At 42.5% G+C, this 23,825-nt stretch overlaps 1 long non-coding RNA gene across 5 annotated transcripts; it reads right to left on the bottom strand.

Annotated features, from left to right (window-relative positions):
• Positions 1–3,216: 3,216 nt before the first annotated feature.
• Positions 3,217–23,712, bottom strand: LOC120238619. Of its 5 annotated transcripts, XR_005530275.1 has the most exons (8): positions 23,555–23,712; positions 22,801–22,877; positions 17,940–18,060; positions 11,628–11,800; positions 8,706–8,996; positions 7,537–7,626; positions 6,417–6,560; positions 3,217–3,504 (listed from the first exon to the last, which is right to left on the bottom strand). It is a non-coding gene; the product is annotated as an uncharacterized LOC120238619 (long non-coding RNA). The 5 variants fall into 5 exon arrangements; XR_005530277.1 differs by lacking the exon at positions 8,706–8,996 and having other exon boundaries at positions 17,940–18,074; XR_005530274.1 differs by lacking the exon at positions 8,706–8,996.
• Between the last annotated feature and the right edge of the window lie 113 nt (positions 23,713–23,825).

Raw genomic sequence — 23,825 nt, 5'->3', positions numbered from 1 at the left:
GGGCCCCTCCCAGAACCCGCCTCTCAGTCTCGCCTCCGCCCGCAGTTTGAGATCAGCCCAGCCCCCGGCGGTTTTCCCTGTGTCCTCCGACCTAGGATCCCCACAGCTGTTTCTCTTGTTTCACGAACAAGTTTGAGGCCCGGGCGTGTACGGCGACCAGAAAGATGGAAGAGGGTCCGAATGAGAGGAGAAAACAAACAAGACCCAAGGAGACAGCCAGGAGACAAAATAATGACAAGTTGTGATTCTAAGTGTTGGAAGGTATAGGATTAGAGGAATGGCAGAATAAGGGGAGGGGGTCTCTGCCTCAGACTCGGTGGTGGCTGGACGCCGGACCTGAGGCCAGAGCACCTCCTAGCCTTGCCCTCCGTGGAGGTGGGGTGGGGAGGGGGAAGCCACCCGGTAGGTAATGTCACCCATCTGGCCTGGTGGGCAAGGTAGGCAAGGGCAGCCAGGCCCCAGGGGTCGACATGGGCAGTCAGGTGGGGAGAAGGACAGAGCTGACTTCAGCAGAGAAAATGACCAGTGCAAAGGCTCTGAGGCCCCAAGGGGCTGGCCCTACTTGAGCCTAGTGCCCATATTGTCCTCAGTTCACCACTATGGAAGTCGAGGCTTCTCAGGGTAGGGAATTGCCTAAAGGCTCAGGGCTAATTGATAGACTCCTTCCAAATCCCATTCTTTTCCTGCTAACCAGATCTCTGTCCCCTGCCAAGGCAGGACCGGGTAAATGATAATTGGTTTTGTCCTTTCCCCTTCTCTACCGGGATAACCCCTGGCCTTAGAAATGCACCTGCTTTCATTTCTGCATGTGCCTGAGTTGGCTCTAGGGTTTAACTTTTATCGGCATGATCATCACAAGTCATATCTCATGATTTTCTTTTTCTCTGAAAACTCAAATCGATTGGTTAAATAAATGGCATATGCTTCATCAATATGATTGCATGCTATATTATCATATTCAAAAGGACTAGATGAGGGTACAAGGAAATGTGTATGAAAATAAACCATGCACAAATGGTATTCGTGGCATAATCCTAATTTTATGTTTAAAAACACAAATAGACACAAACAAAAATTTTGAAGAAAATACATCAAATCATTGATCACAGTTCTCTCAGGTAGGGTGGGAATGCTAGTGGTTTATTCTTTTTTTATATATATTTATTTTTGAGAGAGAGACAGAACGTGAGAGGGGGAGGGCGGAGAGAGAAGGAGACAGAATCTGCAGCAGGCTTCAGGGTCTGAGCTGTCAGCATAGAGCTCAATGCTGGACTGGATCCACAAACCACGAGATCCCAATGTGAGCCCAACACTGGGCGCTTAACCGACTGAACCCCCCAGATGCCCCAGTGGTTTATTACTTCTTAATGTACTTCTGAGTTTTCCGTATTTTCTAGAATGCACAGATATTGAATTTATATTGAGAAAATACAATGAATTTTATTTTTTTACAAAAAGAAAGACAATGCCAGAATTAACCCACTCAGATCTTTAGGATGTGATGCCCCTGAAAATCCAGAAACTGCCCCTGGCTTACTGGTATCGTTAGAGGAGTCATTTCCCTTCTTAGGGTTTCTATTTCCTCAACTAAAAACAGAAGAACTAATTGTGTCAGATGTTTTCTCAGAACTATTCCTATGTATCTCTTAAAATTTTTATTGCTATTATAAATTATATTTTCAAATCTATATTTTATAATATATTGGTGATTATTGAAATATGATTAGTTTTTATATAATAATCTTGTATTCAGCAAACTTGAACTCTTTTTTAGTTCTAATAAGTTTATAGCCTCTCTTGAATTTTCTGTTGAATAATCATAGAGTCTGCAAGCAATGACATTTGGTATCTCCCTGTCCAGTCTTTATTTCCTGGTCCTTGTATTACAGCACTAAAATCTTCAGTACAATGTTGGATAACAAAGATGACAGTGGGCATTTCTATCTTGTTCTTGACTGTTTCTAATATATTACCCATAAAAATTGTGTTTGTTGTAGATTTTTGATAGATACCTTTTATGAGGGTAAGGAAGCATTATCCTGCTTTATGATGAATGGTTGTTGAATTTTATCTAAGGTGAGACTTTTTCCCCCAATGCAGTCCTGGATTTTATTATACTAAAACATCCATGCATTCCCAGAATAAACATACCTTTGATGATGTGTGATGATTTTTTTCAATACAGTGCTGGATTGCATTTGCTAATATTTTATTTAGGTTTTTGTTTAGGGTTTTATTTACGGTTTTTATTTGCATCCTCCCTTATTTCCTACTAATTTCCTCCTTTCTTCTCTCCTTGTCTGGTTTTGCTATCAGTTACAGGAGTTCATAAAATAAATTAAGCAGGGGGTGCCTATTCACTATACAGCTTCTATAAGACTGGGATTTTCTGCAGTTTGGATTTTCTATAGGATTCTCCTGTAAACCATCTTGGTTTGGGGCTTGGGGGTGGAAAGTGTTTATACTGACACCCCAACCCACAATATTCAATCTGGCCTCACTCTCTCCACCTAAATAGCTCTTGTGGGGCCACTAGGAATCTTTTTGTTGCTGAATCCAAAAGAACCTCCTCAGATCTCCACCACCACCACCACCACCACCACCACCACCACCACCACCACCCCCGCTTCACCCCTCCCTCCCCAGTGATGCTGTCGACTAGCCCCTCCAGGAGACAGCCTTTTCCCACTTCCTGTTCTAGTTTCCCTCCTTTCTCTGCAGGTCCTCCTCCTCTCATGGAGATGCTCCTCCTCTTGCTTTACTCACCCCTTCTGCCCAGGTGTCCTGCTTAGGCCCTCCTCTCCTGTCCACCCATCTCTGTGGATTGACGCAGCCACCTCCGTGGATTCCGTTAGTATCTCTAAGCCTTGTCTCTAAGCCGAAAGATTCCCACATCCATACATCCAGCCCCGGCCTCTCTCCTGAACCTGACCCACAGATGCTGCACTGTTCTATGGCCCCTGCTTTGTGCCAGGTACCGTGCTAAGTGTTTTTACTCTCCGTGTCAATTCTCTGTTGCCACATAATAAATCATCCCCAAACTTAAACATTTCTTTTTCGTTTTAATGTTTATTTCTTTATTTCCTTATTTTGAGAGAGGGGAGAGGGGAAGAGGAACAGAGACAGAGAGAGAGAGAATCCCAAGCGGGCTCTGCACCATCAACATGGAGCCCGACACGGATCTCAAACCCACAAACTGTGAGCCCAAATCAAGAGTTGGACGCTCAACCACTCAACCGACTGAGCCACCCAGGTGCCCCAAACCGTAAACATTTCTTATCTCAGAGTGTCTACGGGTCAAGAATTTGGAAGCAGATTAGGTAGATAGCCCATCTTACAATCCAGATGTCAGCTGGAGCTGCAGTCAGCTGAAGGCTTGGCTGGGGCCTGCGAATCCACTTCCAAAATCACTCAGGTGGTTTTTAGCAGGAAGTAGGAGTTCCTCCTCACCGGGAGCCTCTCCTGACAACATGGCGGCTTGGGGTATCTCCCAGCACGAGTGATCTAAGAGAGAAGAGACAGAAGCCACAATGTCTTTTATAATGTAGCCTTGAAAATGATATACACGTAGTCCCTTGGTCTCCCAGACCAACCCTATGACAGTGTGGGAGGCTACCACACAAGGATGTGAGTACCGGGAGGTGGGGATCATTGGGTTTTTCCCCCGAGGCTGCTCACCACACCCTCACAACTCTGAGGACAGATTACCCACCTCATCCCGCGGTACAGACGAGAAAACTAAGGTGAGGAGAGGTAAGGTCATCGATCGGGGCCACACAGCCAAGGCGAGAAAAGAGATCTGAACGCAGCTCTGCTGGGCTGCCCGTTGGTTCTCTCCTCCTGCACACCCTTCTCTGATGGCCCACCGCTGGTTTCTTCACCTTCTCCTTGTGCAAACCCCAACCCTGTCAATTTGCCACCCCCAAACCTCTCAAGTCCCCAGATCTGCACAGCAAGTGGTGCCACCGTCCTCCCATCTGTCCAAACCAGAAGCTTTGAGTCACGCCTGCTCCTCCCACCCACTCGCTTCCCAGTGCCGGATAGCCCAGGCCTGCCAAGTCTTCCTCCTCGGTGCAGCCTGCGTCCATCTCTCCTTCTCTCTCTCTCCGTCGCCGCCACCATCACGCTGGGCCCAGCCACTGACTTGTCTGCCCTGGACATCTGCAGGAGCCCCTCCCTCATCACCCTCATCTCTGCCCCCACACTACCCATCAGTCCTCTTCTCTCCAGCATGAGTCACCTTTAAGAACACAAAGCTGGTTATGTCACCCTGCCTGCTTTAAACTCCTTCAGTGGCTCCCACTGCTTTCAGGATCCAGTCCAAATTCCCTCCAGTGTGATCGGGCCCCTGCTCATTCATCCAGTCTCTTCGTCTGCTCCTCTTCATCACCCCAGCCCCTCCGGTCACATTTGAGTATCCAGGACCCCGCTGTGCTTTTTTTTTTTTTTTTTTTTTTACTTTAGGCCCTCCATTATGCTATTCCCTTGGTCCAGAACATTCTTCCCCCAGCTATCAGCATGCCTGTCTCCTCACCCTTCAGCATATTGTCATCTCCTAAGAGAGGCCGTTTCTGACCTCCCAGCCAAGTTGATGTTCCCAGCTCTAACTCCCACAGTTACAGCCTGTCCTCTCTCCCCACCTCACTGCCTCTCAGCTGAACCGTGAGCTCCCTGAGAGCAGAAGCTGTGTCCATGTGGCTCAGAAGAGCACCCTGTGTGAGTACAAAGTGTGCCTGGTACTTAGTACATACTCAACTGTGTGCTGGTTTGGTGCATTCTCTCCACACCTTCCCTCCCCCCTCGCACTCCAGCCACTGGACAACGTTCAGTCCCTTCAGTGAAGCATGGGATCCCTCACCTCCGAGTCTCTGCTCATGCCTTTCCCTCCGCGGAATGCTCTTCTCTCCTGTCCCTCTATTTATTCAGCTAACTCCTATATATTCACAAGGAAACTAGGGTTGCCAGATTCAGCAAATGAAAATACAGGATGCCCAGTTAAATCTGGATCTCAGATAAACAACAAATAATTGTTTTAGGAAAAGTCGCAACTATTGCATTAAATACAAGTGCCCTATATTTCACGTGGCAACCCCAGCAGGAGCCCGCACCAGCTCCACCCTCCTCTGGGAGATCTCCCTGATCTCTACCCTCACCCTCTCAGGTCCGCTCCCCCCGAACAACTTGGGCTCCCAAACCACCCCGTTTGCCCCCGCTAAGCATAAAGCTCACTCTGTTTTGAAACTGACTTAGAGTGTGACCTCCTTGACAGAGAAGACTGTGTCTCAGTCTTCATCCAAAGTGAGTTTTCACCTGGGACAGCCCTGCCACAGGAAATGGCCAGTAAGGTTTACCGAGTGGAGAAATGAAAGGGCACAGGGGAGATAAAGGTAAAGAAGACGGGAGGAAAAAAGGAACCAGCAAATGAAACTGAGCCCAAAACGCAGGATGAATCTCTGGGATGATTACCTACAGTGGGGAGCTCCTCTTCCCACCCTCCCCTATTGTCTCTGTCACTTACGGGCCCTATTCACCCATCCCTGGCTTCAGAGAGCCTTAGGACTGGGGGACCAGAAATGCAAAAAGAAACTGTGTGCCTGTAGGGGTTTTTCCAAAACGGTCTCTTGAACATTCAAATGGGAGGGCCGGTAAGGTACAGGAAAGGGGCTGGGGGGAGTGTATACCACAGCCTTAAATTGGAAAGAAGCTGTGAGGATCCCCTGGGTAGGGAGGTACCCCCAAAGGTTGAGGGTTGCTGCTCTACTGCTCAGAGAGCTATTGAAGTCCAACTAGACCACCTGGGGACCAAACCTACACTCAGCCCACCTGTTGCATTCCATATACCTCCCATACCCCTCCCAAGCTGGGGACGGTCCCTAAAGACCCCAGGAGGTAAGGGAACCTACAGCACTAATTGCATATATCATGTGGACCCAGAACATTGCTGAGCTCCTTCCAACTACCCCTCCTACAGTATTCCAAACGGCCAAGGAACTGGCCAATGGAGAAATCCACTCCATCTGCCTGTCTTGTTGGCGGAATCCAGTCTCTTCTGTGTGTGTGTGTGTGTGTGTGTGTGTGTGTGTGTGTGTGTGTGTGTCTGCCTTTCTCGCCCTCAGTGCTTTTTGGTTCTTGTACCACTGGTTTCACTGGGCTGAGGTTCTCTTGAGGCTGCTCTCTTAGTCTTTTACTCACTGGCTGGCCCAGTTGAGAAATACATTTCTGAACCGTCTCCCCACTTAACCCCTGGGGAGGAGCCCTAGTCCCTCTGAACACTTGCCACAGCCTCTAGGCCACCCCTTTGGCACAAGTGACCCTTGCAGCCAGTACTTTACAATGCCTCCCTGACTTCCAGCCATGGAGACGCTTTGGTAAGTTTGATGAGAGCATTTTTTCCTTTTTATAAGGTTTCTAATTACCTATTATTTCTGATCTTCTCTTTAATCAGCTTCCAGAACTCTGCCAGGAGCTACAGAACCAGGGGGAGGAAACTGGTTCTCACCAGTGTTGAGAGAGAGGCCCTGTGGTCCTTGGATGTCCCCATCCTCTTCACCATTATGACTCTGTAATTAGAGAGAATGGATCTGACATTAGACCAGGAATCAGAAGCTCTGGCTTTTGTCTTTAGTCCCACGAGTGTCTCAGTGTGCCACATCTGAGAATTTCATGAGCCTTAAGAGTCCAGAGGGAATAAAGCTGTCTGACCATAGCCTGGGGAGCTGGCATGCAGCAGGCAAGACAAGCCCAGATTCTGAGTCTTCATCCTCCCTGACAGCTCAGTGCTCAGAACGCCTGTCAGTAACACATTTCAGGCCTTGGTTGTCTTTCCACCTCATTCTCTTTTTTTTATTATGATTATTTTATCTTATTTAATTTTAATTTAAATCCAAGTTAGTTAAGGGGTGCCTGGGTGGCTCAGTTGGTTAAGCGTCCAATGTCTGGCTCAGGTCATGATCTCATGGTTTGTGGGTTTGAGCCCCCAGTTGGGCTCTGTGCTGACAGCTCAGAGCCTGGAGCCTGCTTCAGATTCTGTGTCTTCTTCTCTCTCTGCTCCTCCCCCGCTCATGCTCTGTCTCTCTCAAAAATAAACAAACATTAAAAAATAAATAAAATAAAATAAGTCCAAGTTAGTTAAGATATAGTGGAATAATGGTTTCAGCAGTAGAATTTACTGATTCATCACTTACATATAACACGTGGTCCTCATCCCAACAAGTACCCAACTTAATGCTCATCACCCATTTAGCCCACCCACCCCCACCTCATTCCTAATCCAAACCACTTCCTCTGCATGTGTTTGTTAGCTTAGCAAGAGCCATATCCACTTGTAAGACAGAGCTCCTGCCTCTTCTGCTGTCTCCTCCAGGGCCCTATGGCTTCTCCTTCCCCAAGGCCCCTCTTTCCATACATCTTCCTGCCCAGATGCCAACCCCTTCCCTCAACCTAGTGAGGGGGCATCCATGCACCTCCCACCCATCCAAATGCATCACTTTTGTCACGGAGTTTTTCAGGTCTCTGTCTGAAATATGGTTGTATTACCTTTAGAGAGCTCCTATGTTCACACAAGGTGGAAAAAATAATATTGCTAAAGCTGCCATAGTACGAGATCTGTTAACATTCCAGGAGCTTCTGAAATAAAAGGGTGTGATTAAAAGGCAGGAATGCTATTTTAAACCTATTAAAATGTCCCTCGGGTTTCATGATGAAGGTAGGGGTTCAAATACCTCAATGGCTAACAGTGGATCCATTGTTATCCCAGCAAAAATGAGAGCATCATGTAGAGAAGTAACTATAGTAACTGCATGAAGAGCCATGATTCGGGCTTCAGAATTCTGTTACACATGTCACTTATTTCCTGTCACTGATGTCAGGTCCCAAGACATAGCAAAGCACACAGGTGGGAGCCCTGCTTGCCCTCTGGCTTTGTCACTCAACCAGAAATGTGGGCTTGGACCCACTCAGGAGCCCCCAGCCTCAGTTTGCTCAACTGCAAAATGGTGTAAAACAACTCCTTGGCAGGGTTGTTGTGACAGTGAAATGAGGCAATTAAAGTATGAAAAACTCTGATAATGCAGTGTCTGGCATGAAGTTGGCACACAATAAACTGGTAGCTCCTATTATAATAACTAATTGCTACACCGCTGATTTGAAAAGATAAATATAGAATTGAAACACCAGCAGGCAGCAGGACGGGGCAGAGAGAGGGGACATTTTGAGACTGATGATTTGATTGTTCCACCAAGGCCTCTTCAAACATCCATTTGTTTTGGTTGCAAGTTGAATATTGTCCACACTGATAATTGCTATGAATAATTAAGAAACAATGGCTTCCACTGACAGTCTTATAGCACTGGTGCGATTAGCTAAATATATCTTTTCATAACCCTTTCTGAACTAAGATACATAAAACATAAACCTTTCACATCATAAAACTAAGTTGGCAGGATGACGTCATTACACAAAACAACAAAGAGGAAAGTAACAACTTTTTATTGGGAAGTTATGGTCGTCCCCCCCTCCCCCGCCACATATCTTGGCTGATTTTTTCTTCTCTCTCTCTCTCTCTCTCTCTGTTTTAGTAAATCTTGTTACTGGGGTATAATGTTCATACAGGAATATACACAAAGCATAAATGAGTGGCTTGATGAATTTTCACAAAGTGAACATACTCTTATAACTAACACCCAGATCAAGAAACAAAACATCACCTGGACTCCAGAAACCTCCTCAGGCGCCCCCCTGGTTGATCATTTCTTTTCTTTTTCTCTTTTTTCTTGGAGATATAATTTATAAACCAGAGGATGTATTAATTTGAAACACACAGATTGATGAGTGTGTCTAAGTTCATACAGTGGTGCAACCCTCACCACCGCCTTAGAATTCTTCCAGCAGTCGGAAAACTTCCTGGTTCCTGTTCAAGGTCAGTCCCCACTTCGGTCCCTGGCCCCAGGCAACCACTCATCTGCTTTCTGTCCCTAGAGTTTTGCCTTTCCTAAATGCTAATAGAAGTAGAAGCATACAATAGGTATGTATCATCGTAGTTTTGTGTGTTATCATTGGCTTTTTATCCTAAAATATAGATATAAATATGGCAAGATTAGTGTTTCTTAAGTGTGCCTCATGAAATAACTTTAGGTGGCACATAGACAACTATTTGGTATCTTAATTGAGAATTTTTTCTAAGATATATGAAAACACGTAACACATCAAGCCATTGATGTCACAGACACTATTCCTTAGATCTAGAATGGAGTTAAAAACTAATCAATTTAAGGAACCATACTAGTAAGAACACAGATATTAAATACATAACACAAAAATTGTAAAGGTATATGCAGATGATTAAAGCCAGTAAAATTGTGACCTAGATTAAGAAAGACAAATCGTGGGATTCTGGGTGGCTCAGTCAGTTAAACATCTGACTTCGGCTCAGGTCATGGTCTCACAGTTCATGGGTTCGAGCCCTGCATTGGGCTCCGTGCTGTCAGCTCAGAGGCTGGAGCCTGCTTCAGATTCTGTCTCCTTCACTCCCTGCCCCTGCTGCACTCGAGCTCTGTCTCTCTGTCTCAAAAATAAACATTAAAAAAAAATGATAGGTTGAGCATCCCACTCTTGGTTTTGGCTCAGGTCATGATCCCAGGATCATAGGATTGAGCCCCATGTTGGGCTCCACGCTAAAGTATAGAACCTGCTTTAGGATTCTCTCTCTCTCTGCCTCTGCCTCCCTCCCCTGTTCACTCTCTCTCTAAAACAAATAATAAATAAATAAATAAATAAATAAATAAAGGAATGACATCCTTTAAGAGTTTTCAGAAGGACCTTAAGTATAAGCTTAAATTGATAGAATACTCTGATGTGGTTGATATAATTAACAGAAATAAGAACTAGACATTGAGTGTCTACTATTTCATACACTTAAAATATCCCATAGGTAGCCTGTATTGCTGTTCTCATTTTACGGACATTGTATGGAGACTCAGAGAGGTAGGCAACCAGGTCAGGTCAGGCCACACAAACAGCAAATGTCTAAGCTAGGATTTAAAAGCCAGGTCAGACATGCAGAAACCTTACAGGGCATCCTCTCCTCAGTGAGTTTGGATGGGAGCTTGGGGGGGTCAAAACAAAGAAAGGGTTGAAGAAGTCTCAGTAGGCAAACAAAACTTTAAGCAGACTTAGAAGGGTTTTTTTTCTCTTTTTTGTTTGTTTGTTGTTTATTAGTAAACTCTACCCCTAACATAGGGATTGAACTCACAACCCCAAGATCAAGAGTCACATGCTCTATACCAACCGAGCCAGCCAGGCACCCCAGAAGGGTTTTCCTTATTTTTTTTAGATAAGACAATGCTACCAGTGACCTCTTGATTTTTCTGCCACATCTGAACGAGACACAAAAGTATTTGAATATGCAAAATTGCTTATGAGATGTAAAATTCAAGCAAGTATTTATTGAGCTAGAATAACTGCCAGGTGCTGTTTAATAGTCCCACTGAGAGAAGGGCTGGACTATGGTACAAACTCCATGAAAACAGAGTATTCAAATGACACACTAGGCTCACAGGTCTGACATTTTCTTTTAAAGCATCTAAGATGGGGCACCTGGCTGGCTCAGTTGGTTAAGCATCTGACTTCGTTTGGTTCAGGCCATGATCTCATGCTTTGTGAGTTTGAGCCCCGCATAGGGCGGTCTGCTGTCAGCACGGAGCCAGCTATGGATCCTCTGTTTCCTTCTCTCTCTGCCCCTCTCCTGTTTGCACTCTCTCTCTCAAAAATAAACATTTTTTAAAAAAACATCTAATATGCACTGCTTATAAATATAGATTTGGATTCTAGTGTCAAAAGACTGAAATTCAAATCCCAGCTCTCCTACAACTTGCTTTGTGATATTGAACAAGTTTCTTATCTCACTGAGCCTCAGTTTTCTGATCTGTAAAATGGGAAAAATAATAGTACTTAGTTCAAAAGGCAAGTGTCCTGATTAAATCAGATAGGCTGAGTTCAGAACTTACTCAGTTGAAGTTACAGAATATTAACTTTTTATCATTTTACTATTCCTTTTGAAATACTAAATGTCTGTATTTTGTACAACCCCATGTACAAACACAGAGCTGGAACAAAGGGAGAGCTGGCTGCCAGCCTGGATTATGCAGGAGGGTGTTAAACCACACTGTTGGTTCTTCCTGTATTTTCCTTTCTCTCTTCCTCCTATTCAAGAAAGGAACAGATTCTAGGAATACTGACTGGAACCTGAAAGCCTGTGAAAGGTGGTGCATCCAGCCACTGGGACAACCTCGGAACAACTCCTGGGGACTGATAATGTCAAAAAGGGAGTCGAGGACCCTGGAGCCACGGGGACCAGGTGGGCAGGGCCAATAGATCCCTCAACCAACCATGTGACCGATGGCTCAGAGCCAGAGTGCTCCCTCTCCCTCATCGTGGCCTTCCTTAAACCCTCAGCACACTGTCACACTCAGTATGGTTGTATTGCTGAGAAGTGGGGAATATATGCCCAGGAAAGACTGGAGATAGAGGTTTTTACACCAGCTAAGAAGCGCAACGGCCTGCACGGAGTGGAGTTCTAGAAAAGAAAGCCTTATTTCTTGTCCACCTGAGTTGTAGACTGAGATTCATACCTGCTATGGCAAGAAGGATTCAGAGTTGCTTGTCCCAGGAAGTTGGGGTGGATACAGGGTCCACAGATTCCAGCAAGGAATAGAAAAGAAGGCAAACCTGTCACTGCCACTATAGGCCCGTCATCTGTTGGAGAGCATGATGATGGCAAATGTCCAGAGGCCTTTGGTCTGGGCTTGAGCACAAACAAGAAAGCAAAGGCAGAAGAGGAGGAACAAATAACACACCTGGCAGAAAAACAGCCCCATTCACACAGCCTTTCACACCCCGCTCTGATTAAATCCAGAGATTTGGGTTTGCAGCTATGGTTTAGCAATTAAAACTGTTATGTTGCGACACCTTTTCTGGTTTAAAGTGGTGAAGGCATAAGGCCTGTGAATTTGTGGATTTGATTACCACAGCCTTCTGTGCAAACAGGTGACTCACTCTGCCTGCCCCTCCAGAGGGGGAAGACGCCAGCTCAGGTTTCACTGTTAGCCCCCCAAGCCCTGCTGTGAAATGTCAGTTCTTTCCCAGAAGCAAATTGAACCACCACATCTCTTTAAATCAAGGCTGACAGCCTAAACCTGAGTTCATGAAGCTTCAGGCCACAGAGCCGGCACTCCGCTCCAGGGTTGCACCGTGTGGGGTGAGTGCCTCTGACTCTACAGGAACCAGAGCCTAGATTTCACTGTTTTCATCGCCTTAACATTTACATTTGGAGAGCCTGGGGAAATGGATCTTTGAGACAGAACATTAACCTTTGCTATAGCAAAGTCTTGGCTGTCTTAAGCCTCTAACAAAAAATGGCACTCCTTATCTCCATCCTAGCCTCAAGTCTATTGGAAAGGTCAAAACATGGGAGGAGCTCTAACAGCAGGAAATCTCAGGAAATCTTAGAGCTTATAGGACGGTAGTGATCATCTTAAGTCCACTCTAGCACTTTATGCATGAGTAAACGCAAGCTGAGGAGAGGTTGCAGAACTTTTACAAAGTCACATTACTGGATGGTCATTGAACTGTGGCTGCAATTCGTGTTACTTGATTATTCATTCACTGTAACGAACATCTGTTGGTTACTACGTGTGACGCTTGAACAATGCAGGGGTTAGGGGTGCTGAGTCCCACTGAGTAGACTTTTGACTCCCCCTAAATGTAATTACTAATACCCTACTGTTGACAGAAGCCTTACTGGTAACATAAAGCAACTCAACACATTATGTTTATATCTATATCTATGTATATATAACTGTATTCTTACAATAAAATAAGCTACAGAAAATGTTAAGAAAATCATAAGAGAAATTACATTTACAGCATTGTACCATATTTATATAAAAAATCCACATATAAGTGAAACTAAACCTGTGCACGCAGTTCATACCCATGTAGTTCAAGGGTCAACTGTATTTGGAGACCTCTGTGGGTGTGTAGTTCATAGCGGGGAACAGGGCTTCAACTTTCCCTATGGAAGTCAGAGAGGCCCCAAATCACTCTTCCCACTTCCTGGAAGCAGGGATATAACCTAAGCTCAGCCAACAGGACACCCTCATCCAGCACTGTCATAATGTCCAGCCTGCCTATGTGCACCATGTTGGTTCTGCCCTAGGAACAGAATGAGCAGAGCCATGTGTCTTAATGATAAATATACCTGGTGACCAGTTCACTCATTGACCAATTTGCATTATGCACAGTTTACCTAAAATTTAAGGCTCTTTGGAGTATTTTTTATTCAATTGGCTGCCATGTTTTTGGAGGGCTTTTTGGGCCACCTTTTTGGCATTTTTACAGATTTAAAAATGAAATTTCCTTTAAGGGTTTTTTTTTTCCTCTGCTAATTTAAAAAGAATTTAAAAAAAAAATTTTTTTTAATGTTTTATTTATTTCTAGGAGAGAGAGAGAGAGACAGCTTGAGCAGGAAAGGGTCAGAGAGAGAAGGAGTCACAGACTGAAACAGGCTCCAGGCTCTGAGCTGGCAGTCAGCACAGAGCCCACGCGGGGCTCGAACCCACGAACCGCGAGATCATGACCTAAGCGAAAGTCGGACGCTTAACCGACTAAGCCACCCAGGCACCCCTAAAAAGAATTTTTTTTAATGTTTTATTTATTTCTGAGAGAGAGGTAGCGTGAGCGCAGGGAAGGGTCAGAGAGAGAGAGGGAGACAAACAATCTGAAGCAGGCTCCAGGCTCTGAGCTAGCTGTCAGCATAGAGCCCGATGTGGGGCTCGAACCCATGAACTGTGAGATCATGACCTGAGCTGAAGTCAGATGCTTAATTGATTGAGCCACCCAGGTGCCCCTCCTCTGCTAATTGTGTGTGCGTGCGTGAGCTCTACATCCAGTGTGGGGTTGAACTCACGGTGCCAATTGAGTCGCAAGCTCTGCCGGCTGAGCCAGCTAGGCACCCCATAAAGTTTGTATTTCTGATTAACTATTTATGAAATGTGTCACCTTTTATAAACAATAAAAGTATTCTTTATTGTTGTTGGAATCTTTTAATAGTATGTGAACCTTCCAACACACTGTAAGGGACTTTTTCACAAGTTTGTATAGACACTTCCTCCATATTAACTAACTTGAATTAAAAAAAAGTAAGACTCTTCCTTCAAAGTTGTGTGGTCACAGCAAGAGACCCTTATTGAATCTGATATTCCAGGTACTAAATTCAGAATAATCCTAAGTTTTAAGCACAAAATGGAGTGCCCTTGGTCAGCAATTGATATGACTTTAGCAATGGCATGAGACCAGCACAGCTCCTACAGTTAATGGTGACTAACGTCTGACTACAATGAATAAAAATATACTAGAGCAAATGTGTAATGCTGAGTTTATATTCCATTCAAGTCCATAAATAAGTATTAAGTTTGGCTATAATAATAAAACAACTAACATTTCTCAGAGGCCAACTAAAGGCCAAAGGCCAGGCTGAACACTGTACTTTTTTTTTTTTTTAAAAACTGTCCATAGTATTTCTTAGTTGTTTATTTACTAAGAGAAACTATTCCATAACCCAATATTCACGTTTCATAGTTTGGGAACACAGGTCAGTAACAAACTTCTATGGAACTCAACCCAAAGAAATTCTTTACATTCCAAAATCACTTTGCACTCTGAAAGATACCAGCCTTCATCTCTTCAAAATCTTTCACAGAATCATAATTTCCTTAGAAATCTGCATATGCCTTCTTTCTTGGTTGGGCCATAGCAAACATATACAAAACTGCAACCCAGGGATACAGTGAGTGTTCTAACAATATGAAATCGCAGACACTTGGCCAGAAGGCCTCACCTCTGAGGTTTCATCAAGCACTAGAAGACATGGTAGTTATTCTCCTCAATGCCAGCCTCAAATCCAACGTCTTTCCTAACTGATACCTGAACACTGTACTTATGTTTTCTCTTTTAGTTATGCTCCCTGAGGTCAGGGCTTCCTCTTTGTTCACTACTGTACCCTCAGCCAGCCCAGAGCAGACACTCCGACTGTCTGCAGAATAACCCAGTGGCCCTGTTAGCTGGTGCCGTTTTTATCACCTCAAATGTAAAGGTGAGGAAATTCAGGCTCAGGAGTTGTTACTTGTCCCAGGACACCAAGAAGGGCAGCATGACCCTGGAGCCTGCACTCCTAACACAGGAATGTGACCTCACCCGGGTACTCTAACAACTAAAGCCTAGAGGGTGGGGTGAGGGTGGATAGACTATTCAAAAGAGTTTTAATGATGTTTAGTGCTGGGGAACTGGGGACAGAGTGTATAGGTACAGAGGTCCCTGGGAGGGTATGGCTCTGAAATGACTCTCTAAGATCTCTACATGACCATTATTGGGGGTAGAACATTCTAGAATAAGCCGAAGCTTCACGGGGAGCCTTGGGGCAGAATACAAGCAGGGGTCAGAGGTCCGGGGAAACCCAGGTGGCCTGTGCAGAGTGTTGCAGCTTTCCAACAAGAGGTTAACTTGATGGTAAGGAAAGAATCATTATGAAAAACTGGCACAATAAACATAGGATTTTATGGGCCAGCAAAGAGATTACTTTTGACCTCTTTCTCCTCTTCCCTTAATATATATAACATTTATTTTCTCTAGAAATTAAAAGTGTTTTTGATTCTCATGTGCTTTTGGCCTAGTGCCATGTGCTAACAGTAGTCAATAACATTTTGTATAAAAAGAAAACTGTGTTTGGGAATGTGAAATGGTACAGCACTCTGGAAAATAATTTGGCAGTTTCCAGAAAACTAAGCATACACTTATCCTACAACCCAGCAGTTGCAGTCCTGGGCATTTATCCCAGGAGAGTGAAAACTTATATTCACACAAAAACCTGTACAAGATTGTTCACAGTAGCTTTATTTGTAATAACCCCAACTGGAAACAGCCAAAATGTCCTCCAGTAGGTGAATGACTTGACAAAACTGTGGTATACCCATACTACATGGAATAATATTTAACTCTAAAAAGAACAAACTACTGATACAGGCAACAACTTGGATGGATCTCAAGGGCATTGTACGAAGTGGAAAAAAACAAACAATATCCTGCTGTATGATTCTATTTATATAAAGCTCTCAAAATGACAACATTTTAGAAATGGAGACCTAATTAGTAGTTACCAGGGGTAGGGAAGGGTAGGTACTACCAAGGTAGCATCAGGGAGATTGCCGTGGTGACAGAACAGTTCTGGTGGTTAGCCAATGCTACCTACGTGATAACATAACAGACATGCTCATTGTACCAATATTGATTTCCTGGTTTTAATATTGTACTATAGTCCCTGAGCCATAACCATTGGGGGAAACTAGATGAAGGGCACAAGGACCTCTCTGTACTATCTTTGCAACTTTCTAGGGATATATAATTATTTCAAAACGGAAAGTTTAAAAAAAAAAGAAAATTGTGGTTGAAACATCACCTGATTTCTCAAATTTCCCTTCAACACCACTCTGAGGAAATTTTAGCCAAGTGTAAAGATGGATATGCCTCTCATATACAAAAGTCTTCTTTTTTCCTTTTGTATTTTCATAATATTCCATTTCATGTCTGTACCATGTATTTTTTTCATCTAAAACCTGAATATTTATTTCCACTTTTTGCTATTGTAAATAGTCATTATAAATATTATTATAGTTGCCACAAATCATCTTATACATAAGTCATTTAACCCATTTCTTTTATGACTATGTTTGTAGCACAAATTCTTTGAAGTGGCAAAGCTGGTTTTCTTAACAACTATGCTGTATTGCTATATTTATTCTGTATTTTAAGCAACATATAAATTTTTTCAGAGTCTCATTTCTGAAAATAGATATTTATGTACACATTCTTAATGGCAAAAGTTTTTAGTCTACTTCAAGTTGTTGTACATATCAACATTAATAAAACATTTCTATCTGATTGACTTAAGCCAGTCATTTATCCATTGTTGTTGACTTAAATGCATTTTCAAAATTATACACTCACTATTACAATACAGCTCTTTTTTACACAGATCCAGAGAAAATGTGAAATCGTGTCTACCTAAACATAACAACTACACAGAGAATAAGACTGGTGTTATTAATTAAGAGACATCTTCCAACCCCAGTGTTATAAACGTGTTAAACAAAATGCCTTTCCTTTAGCCAAAAACCATTTTTTAATCTAGTCAAATAATCATCAAAATGTTTGGGATGCTGTGCAGTGCCTGGAAATGGGGCGTTATATCCATCCTTCAAAAGTTCACGGTACAGCATGTGGGGGAAGCTTTCTGGCCAACCTTTCACTCTTTCAGCCTTTGCTGCTGCAAAGCCAAAATGTGGGCTCTTAGTCTAAGTTTTGCAACCCACAGAAAATGTGGCTAAGGCCAGAGAACAGACGTATTTATACTTCTGGAGGCCCGACTTTTCATGAGTCACGTGGCTACCTTGACACAGTGGCTTCCGCGCCTTCTGCTGCTTGCTGCCGCCAGTCAAGTGGAGCAGGCGCCCTCTAGGGCTGAACCGCGGGAATAAAATAGCTACCAACACCTGGAAAAGGGACTGGTAGAATTCACCTGGATGGCTTTTCCTCAGCAGCTACGCTTCCAAAGCTTCCAGAAGCTAAATTCTATAAATGCAGTGCCGAAAATAACCCGATGGACCGATGTGTGTGCCTATGAGTGCATACATGTATACACAACCTTTAAAACCCATAAAAAAGGAGAAGCAGGACATTAGTAACAGTGCATGCCTTCCAGAAGAGGAACATAACAAGGGAGTCAGGTAGGTGGGACACTCACTCGCCCCCCCCCCCCCCACTTATTATGAAAAACTTTCAAACATACAGAGAAGTTGAAAGAATACTGCAATAAATTTCCACATACTCACCACACTCAGATTCCACAGCTGTTGTCATTTACCATATTTGCTTTATCTCTATATTAATGTGCCTGGATTATATCATTGGAGACCCACATAAAAAACTGTGCAGAAGACCATCCCACGGAACCTACAAAAAAGCTTCTAGAAATAAATAATGACTTTAGCAAGGTTGTAGACATAATGTCAACACCTGAAAATCTACTGTATTTCTATGTACTAGCAGTAAACAACTGGAAACGGAAAATTATTAAAATAGCATTTACAGTGGCTTAAAAAGGACAGAAATACTTAGACATAAGTCTAATAAAATATGTGCAAGATGTGAATGCTGAAACGTACAAAAAGCCAATGAAAGAAAGAAGATGGATGTAAACAGAGAGACATCCTGTGAATGTGGTTGGGAGACTCAGTAGAATCAGGATACCAGTTCTTTCCAAAATGTTCTATAGATTCAACACTATTCCAATAGAAATTCTGTCAAGAATTTTTTTTTGGAGATGCAGATGAGCTGATTGTAAAATAATTCTGAAAAAGAATACTAGAGGCAGGGCTGGCTCATTTGTCAGTGGAGCACCCAACTCTTGATCTCAGGGTTATGAGTTCCAGCTTGCATTAGGTATAGAGACTACTTAAAAATAAAATCATTAAAAAGCAGAAGAGTAATGCTTAAAACTTACACTATTTTATTTATTGTTTTAATGTTTATTTATTTATTTTGAGACAGTGTGTGCAAGCAGGGAGGGGGAGAGAGAGAGAGAGAGGGAGAGGAAGAAAGGGGGCGGGAGGGAGAGGAAGAGAGAGAGAGAGAGAGAGAGAGAGAGAGAGAGAATCCCACATAGGCTCCATTCTGTCAGAACAGAGCCCGAAGTGAGGCTCCAACTCAAGAACCCTGAGTTTGTGACCTGAGCTGAAATCAAGAGTCAGACGCTTAACCAAGTGAGCCACCCAGGCGCCCCTATACTATTTGATTTTAAAAACTATTACACAGCTACAGTACTTAAGACAGTATGATATTGAAGGGATAAACATAGAGATCAAAATGGGGCGCCTGGGTGGCTTAGTCGGTTAAGCGTCCGACTTTCGCTTAGGTCATGATCTCACGGTTCGTGGGTTCGAGCCCCGCGTCGGGCTCTGTGCTGACTGCCAGCTCAGAGCCTGGAGCCTGTTTCAGTCTGTGAGTCCCTCTCTCTCTGACCCTCCCCTGCTCACGCTCTCTCTCTCTCTCTCTAGAAATAAATAAAAAAAAACTTAAAAAAAAAATAAAAAAAAACATAGAGATCAATGGAACAGAATAGGGAATCCAACTACAGACCCACTCAAAACAGCCAATTAAAGAAATATTTGCTAATTATAAAAAAATCATACTACATAAAAAAGGCATAAAAAGAAAAGTAAAATGTTTCTTGACCTCTAACAGTCAAATCTTACCCTCTACACCATTTAGCCTCTGTTCACAGTTTCAATAGTAGCCTCAAACTAGAAACAATCCAGGTGTCCGTCAATAAAATGGGTAAACAACAACAAAAAGGAGTGAACTGTAGACAAACTGATTCTAAAATTTATATAGTAAGGCAAGAGAACTAAAATAACCAAAATGATTTTGAAAAAGAATGATGTTATAGGAATCCCATTATCTGATTTTAAGAATTACAATATAGCTACAGTTATCAAGATAGTATGGTTTTGGAGGAAAAGGGACAGAGCTATAGATCAATGGAGCATAAAAGATCATGTAAATACACCTACACAAGTTTGGCCAAATGATTTTTGACAAACATTCAAAAACGATTCTCAATTATTGAGAAAGTAGTCTTCTCAATAAACGGTACTGGAATAATTGGACATTCTTAAGCACAAAAACCTCAACCTAAACCTCACATCTTCTACAAAAATTAACTCCAATTGGATCATAGACCTAAATGTAAATTATAAAAACCATAACACTTTTATAAAAAAGTGGAAAATCTTTGTATGCCAGTGTTAGGTGAAAATTTCTCAGATATAATACTGAAAAGCATAATCCATAAAAGAAAATAATTGAAAAACTGAATTTCACTGAAATTAAAAACTTGGGCTCTGTGAAATATCTTTACAGGATGAAAAGACAATCCATAAACTGAGAAAACATATTTGCAAGTCACATAAATGACAAAAGTCTTGCATACAAAATCCATAAACAGTGCTCTGAACACAACAAGAAGAAAACAATCTCAACATGCAAAAATCAATCAATGAAATACACCCCATAAACTGAACGAAGGGAAAACTGCATGATCAATTCAATGGACACAAAAAGTATATGGCAAAATCCAATGCTCTTTCATGTTAAAAACATTTGACAAACTAGGATAGAAGGAAACCACCTCAACATAGTAAAGGTTACATATGAAAAACCTACAACTAACATCATCTAACTCAATGGTGAAAAACTGAAAGCTTTTCCTCTAAGATCAGGAAGAAGAAAAGATGCCTGCATTTACCACCTGTACTCAACATAGTTTTGGAAGCTCTAGCCAGAGCAATTAGGCAAGGGAAAAAAGACATCCAAATTGAAAAGGAAGAAGTAAAATTATTTTTTTACAGATGGCCTGATCTTATACATAAAAAATCCTAAAGATACACACGCACCCATGCATGCGCGCGCGCGCGCACACACACACACACACACACACACACACACACAATGGAGTATTACTCAGCAATCAAAAGGAATGAAATCTTGCCATTTGCAACTACATGGATGGAACTAGAGGGTATTGTGCTAAGCGAAATTAGTCAGTCAGAGAAAGACAAATATCACATGACATCACTCATATGAGGACTTTAAGATACAAAACAGATGAACATAAGGGAAGGGAAGCAAAAATAATATAAAAACAGGGAGGGGAACAAAACATAAGAGACTCTTAAATATAGAGAACAAATGGAGGGTTACTGGAAGGGTTGTGGGGGGGATGGGCTAAATGGGTAAGGGGATTAATGAATCTACTTCTGAAATCATTGTTGTACCATGTGCTAACTAACTTGGATGTAAATTATAAAAAATAAATAAATTATAAAAAAGGAACTCCTATAACTCAACAACAACAACAAAACAATTCAGTTGAGAAATAGGCAAGACTTGAATAGCCATTTCTCCAAGAAAGACATAAATGGGCAATAAGCACATAAAAACACAACCAATATCGCTATTAGGGAAATGCAAACAAAAATCATGAGATACCACTTCACACATATGAGGATGCCTATTTAGCAATAAAGCAGAAAATAATAAATGTTGCTGAGAACATGGAGAAACTCGAACCCCTCTGGATTGCTGGTGCGAATGCAAACTAGTGTATCTACTATGGAAAACAGAATGGCCATTCCTCAAAAAATTAATCATAGAATTAACATATAATCCAGTAACACCACTTCTAGGTATATACCCCAAAGGATTGAAATCAGGGACTCAAATAGGTATTTGTACACTAATGTTCATAGTGGCATCATTCACAAATCTAAAGGTTGAAAACAACCCAAATGTCCATCACAAGAATGGATAAACAAAATGTGGTTTATGCATATAATGGAATATTACTTAGCCTTAGAACGGAATGAAATTCTGATACAAGCTACAGAACGGATGAGCCTTGAAGACATTATGCTAATCGAAATCACACACACACACACACACACTGTATGATTTCACTTATATGAGGTAGAGTAGTCCAATTTATAGAGATAGAATGGTAGCTGCCAGGAGCTAGGGGAAGAGGGGAATGGAAAGTTGCTGTTTAATGAATACAGAGTTTCCTTTTGGGAAAATGAAAAAGTTTTGGAGATTGATGGTGGTGGCAACTGAACAACAATGCTTAAAATGGTAAATTTTGTGTGATGCATATTTTACCACAATAGAAAACAATCTAATTAGAATGTGAGCAAAAGACTTGAACAGACATTTCACCAAGGATGGACGGTGAGAGTAAGCATATGAAAAGATGTTCAATAATCATTAACCATTAAAGAAATGCAAATTTAAATCATGAGGGACACTACTTCACATCTAGGAGAATGGCTAAAATAGAAAATATGCATCATATCACACACTGGCAAGGATCCAGAGCAAATGGATGTCTTATACATTGCTGGAAGTAACATAAAATGGTATAGCCACTCTGGAAAAATATTTTGAAATACTGCTCAGTATTTACCTGAAGAAATGAAAACTCATGTTTACAGAAAAACCTATGAGCCAATGTTCATCACAGCTTTATTAGTAACAGCTGAAAATGGATACAACCCAAAGGTCCTTCAAGGGGTAAATGAATAAACATACAACTACTGGGCAATAAAAGGGTATGAAATGTTGATACATGCAACAATTTGAATGGATGTCAAGAGCATTAGGCCGAGTGACAATAGTAACTCCGAGAGTTACATATGGTACGATTTCATGTATAAAACACTCTTGAAATAACAAATTATAGTGACTGAGAACAGATCAGTGGTTGCCAGGAGTCAGGGGTGGGAGAGGGTGTGACTATGAGGTAACATATAGGAGTTGCTTTGTGGTGATGGAATAATTCTGTATTATGATCCTGGTGGTAGTTACATGAATCTGTACAGGTGAGGCAGTTCTATAGGATTATTACTCTCCCCCTAAGAATGCACATAAAAACTGATGAAAGCTGAATAAAATCTCTACCTGAGTTAACAGCATCATACCAATGTCAGTTTGGGGAATCTGACAAAGTACTATGATTATACAAGATATTAGGCAAAGATAGGTGAAGGGGACATGGAAACTCTTTCTTGTGAGACAAAGTCTTTCAAAAAAAAAAAAAAAAAAAAAAACTACGAGAAAGAATAGAGGAGGGGCACTTACCTGCCTCAGTCAGGAGCATATGTGACTCTTGATTTTGGGGTTATGAAATTGAGCCCCACTGTTGGGTGTAAAGATTACTGAAACAAAACAAAGAGTAAACTATTGATGCACTTAACATAACCCTCAAAAACATTTTCTGAGCTAAAGAAGTCAGACACAACAGTACAGTTTGTATGGTTCCCTTTCTTTCAAATTCTAAAAAGGGCAAATTAAGCTACCACGATGGAAATTGAATCTGTGGTTGCCTATGGAATGACGTATGGGGAATCACTGGGAGGAAACACGAGGGAACTTTCTGAAGTGGTGGAAATGTGCATTTTACTGTTTAAGTTACACCTACAAAGGTGGGAGGGGGCGAAAAGCCCTCTTTAATATATCTCGCTTGAAATGACAAAAAAAAAAAAAAGAAGAAAGAAAAAAAGTTGGTCAAGCCCACAGGCATTGAAAGTCTTCAATAAAGGCCTTTATAACGACAACCCAAAGTGACTTTTGAGGACAAATGGAGATGGTAACTAATTACCTGAGAAGGTTCCTGTGAAAATTAAGTGAGCAGTACAATTCTTACCACAATGACTGACACACAGTAGGCCGCTTAATGCGTCTATGAAAGCTCTGGTTCCCATTCTAAGGGAGGAGACTGACAGCGCCGTCCAGGGAAGACGGCTCGTTCACAAGGTGCAAAGTTCCCTGACACTAGGGTGTGCGCAAGCGCCACTTGATGCCCTAAGGATTTCAGTACCTGAAAAAGACTGACCTAACTTTTAAGGTCCCTCCAGCCTTCAATTATGTTCCTCAGAGTCTGAGTGCTTCAAGCAGTACCGCTTAGGGACGTGCTCCCGACGTGCAGCCTGCGTGTCCGCAGCCGCGGCTCCGGACGAAGTCGATTGGAGACGGGCCCCAGAAAAAGCGGTAGAACCACCCCACGCGCCACTTCGGCCCCGCCCTTCGGCCCCTCACCCGAGAGGGGATGGGCGGGGCACGCAGGCGCGGCTCCCTGCCATTGGCTAGAGCTGGCGGGGGAGGCG

The sequence above is a fragment of the Hyaena hyaena genome, unplaced genomic scaffold (genome assembly GCF_003009895.1).
Source record: "Hyaena hyaena isolate Hyena2069 unplaced genomic scaffold, ASM300989v1 scaffold_212, whole genome shotgun sequence".
Classification (NCBI taxonomy): domain Eukaryota; kingdom Metazoa; phylum Chordata; class Mammalia; order Carnivora; family Hyaenidae; genus Hyaena; species Hyaena hyaena.
This window is presented reverse-complemented; position numbering and strand designations above follow the sequence as displayed.